This window comes from Rattus norvegicus, chromosome 3 (genome assembly GCF_036323735.1).
Source record: "Rattus norvegicus strain BN/NHsdMcwi chromosome 3, GRCr8, whole genome shotgun sequence".
In the NCBI taxonomy this organism is placed as follows: domain Eukaryota; kingdom Metazoa; phylum Chordata; class Mammalia; order Rodentia; family Muridae; genus Rattus; species Rattus norvegicus.
Window position 1 is genome coordinate 6,523,032 of NC_086021.1, and position 3,168 is coordinate 6,526,199.

Below are 3,168 nucleotides of genomic sequence, written 5' to 3' on the forward strand. Positions count from 1 at the left end.
TGCCTAAACCTCCACCACAATTACTTATGGGATACTTCCTATACTTACTTAGTGTTTTTTCCTAAATATTGACTTTAAAATGCAGTTAGCAGAATAGATATTGAGGCAGATCGAGGGATGGAGGAAACTGAATGGGAGGGAAGGTAGAGAAGGGAGTGGGTAGGAGGAATTAGGTAGAGTGGGTTTGGAGGAATCAGGTGTAGTGAAAGCAGGAAAAGGGGAATGGAAATCACAAGTGTGGGGTGCACATCTCTAGAAAGTGCCGGAGACCTGGGAAAGGAGAATCCCCAGGGTGTCTATTGGGGTGACTCTAGCAGTGGGGATACAGACCCTTAATTGTCCACTTCTGTAGCCAGGCATGACTCCCAGTGATGTGACAAGGACAAAAATCCACCCACAAAACCTTCAATCCAACATGAACACATCCTACAAGACCTTCAGAGACAGAGATAGATAGAGCAGACATGGAAGGATCATCCAACCAATGGTTAGCGCAGTGGAGATCTACCCCGAGTGTCCCGCGTGTGACTTTCCGCCAGCAAGAAGCACGTGGACATTTAGAAATCCTTGCTATGATCAAACTGTATTTTAATCTTAAAGAGAAGCGCCCACCGCGCCAACATGGCGCGCTTATAAACACCCTAGTGCGGCGCACCCACACCTGATTGGTTGTTTACCCATGATCTCATGAGGTACGCCCCGGAATGGGCAAAGACCTGGCACGAAGGCACTCTAACATATGCGCACACAGTTGACTTCCTGAAAGGGGGCCGGCTGGCGCGGCGAAGGCTGGCGCCATCTTGTAATGGCGGAGGCTATCCTGGCATTCCACGTGGGGTGCAGTGGAAGCCAGCGCCATCTAGTGGTGGCAAATGTTATTGCGGCACTTTACACCCAAGGGCATTCATTGATCCCTGACACTATTAAAGATACTCTATTGTGCTTGCAGACAGATTCCTAGCATAACTCTCCTCTGAGTGACTCCACCCAACAGCTGAGAGAAACAAGAGTAAATATTCACCACTAAACATTAGCTGGAGCTGGAGAGTCTTAAAAAAAAAAAAGGTGAAGAATCGAGATCCAGATGATATGAGCGACTCCACAGGAAGACCAATAGAGTCAACTCACGGGGACTCTTGGGGTCTGCCAAAGACTGAACCACCAACCAGAGAGTGAACGTGGACTGAACCTGAGCCCCCAGGACATAGGAAGGAAATGTGTAGCTTTCTCTTTTTACGGGTTCCCCCGACAACTTGTGTTGTCGTACCTTGAAGATGGAGACCGATATTGGGATGTAAAGTGAGTAAATAAATAAATGAATTTTAAAGACACAGATATCCCATCTACAGACAACATGTTTTGGGAAAGCCCAATTCTTGTTGTTCGGTACCCACATGAAGACAAAGCAATTTCTGGGGATTAGGTTGCTTGTGGGGTTGGGTCAAAACTACTTGAGACCCAATTCTAACCACCCACAAGGAGTTCATAAATTCTTGGTCATCTTCCATACCACAGTGACATGCATGCTGAACCCCATCATCTATAGCTTAATGAACCAAGAAGTCACTGCAGCACTGAGAAGAACTCTGGATCTGAAGAAAGTTCTGATAATAAATAGGTAATTATCGATCCCGAAGTTCTTTTTAAAAAGGTGCAAAGACTGTGAAAGAAAAAACAAAGCCTACATAGCACTTTCTTGAACGATGAAGGCTCGACATTATAGAGGATGCTTCCACCGCAACTTCAGATTGACCCTTCTGTAACGTGTGACCAAAGGATTCAGTGTCCTCAGTAATAGGGTCTTATCATCAAGTTCTGGAGGGCTACGAAGAACAATGGCAATAACCTGTAAAGTTATGAGGGCTTTTGGGATCTCCCTGGTCAGCAACTTTCAGGAAGACATTCCACATCTGGCACTGTGATTTTTGCTTAATTTTGGTTTTCTGTTGCTCTGATGAATACACTCACCAAAGCCAGCTTGGGAAGGGAAAACGTTATTTCATCTTATCTGTTCCAGCCCGTAATCAAGGAAAACCAAGACAGGATTGTGAAACAGGAACTACAGAGACTGCTCACTGGCTTGCTTCTAAGCTAACATTCAACTACCTTTACAGAGTCCAGACACACCCGCATCTGGTGGTGCTGCCCACAGTAGACCAGGCTCTCCAACATCAGTGAACAGTCAAGGAAATGCCACCTGGACATAGTCAAGGCCAATCTGATGGAGGAAGCTCCTCGAGGGAGGTTCTTTCCTCCAAGACTAGCCATCACAAGAAATCAATGAAAATAAAATAGAAAAGAAATCAATAGCTTCAGGGAGAGCATGGCTTATCCATGGAGGGTGCCTCCATGTGAACTCAACAGTTGATCTTGTAGATATATTCTGTAACATGTTTTTTAACCCTGCTATTTGGGATTTTTTATACTGGCTGGTTGTCTGATGGTTTCATTGCTGCGAAAAGACACCATGACCAAAGCAACTTATAAGGGACAACATTTTTTGGGGGGATTCTTTTTTTTCGGAGCTAGGGAATGAACCCAGGGCCTTGTGCTTCCTAGGCAAGCGTCCTACCACTGAGCTAAATCCCCAACCCCAAGGGACAACATTTAATTAGGGCAGGCTTTCAGGTTCAGAAGTTCAGTCTATTTTCATCAAAGCAGGAATCATGGAAGCGTCTAGGCAGACATGGTGTTGGAGAAGAAGCATATCACCCCCACAGTGATATGCTTCCTCCAACAAGGCCACACCTACTCCCACAAGGCCACACCTCCTACTTGTGCCACACTTCCCATGGGACAATCACATTCTAACCACCGACCTGATTTTATGCCAACGTGACGCAAGCTAGAGTCATCAGAGAAGAGGGCACCTCAGTTGAGAACATGCGTCCATAAGATCCAGCTGTAGGGCATTTCCTTAGTGATTGGTGGGGAGGGCCCGGCCCACTGTGAGCGGCACCATTCCTAGGCTGGTGGTCCTGGGTTCTATAAGAAAGCAAGCTAAGCAAGACATGAGGAGCAAGACGGTAAGAGGTGCCACTCCATAGCCTCTGCCTCAGTTCCTGCCTCCAGGATCCTGTCCTGTTTGAGTTCCTGTTCCAACTTCCTTTGCTGATGAGCAGCAATGTAGAAGTGTAAGCTGAATAAACCTTTTCCTCCCTAACTTGC

The 3,168-nt window shown here is 46.4% G+C and overlaps 1 pseudogene; it reads left to right on the forward strand.

The window, feature by feature from the left end:
• Positions 1,410-1,538, forward strand: Olr1854-ps (olfactory receptor pseudogene 1854; annotated as a pseudogene).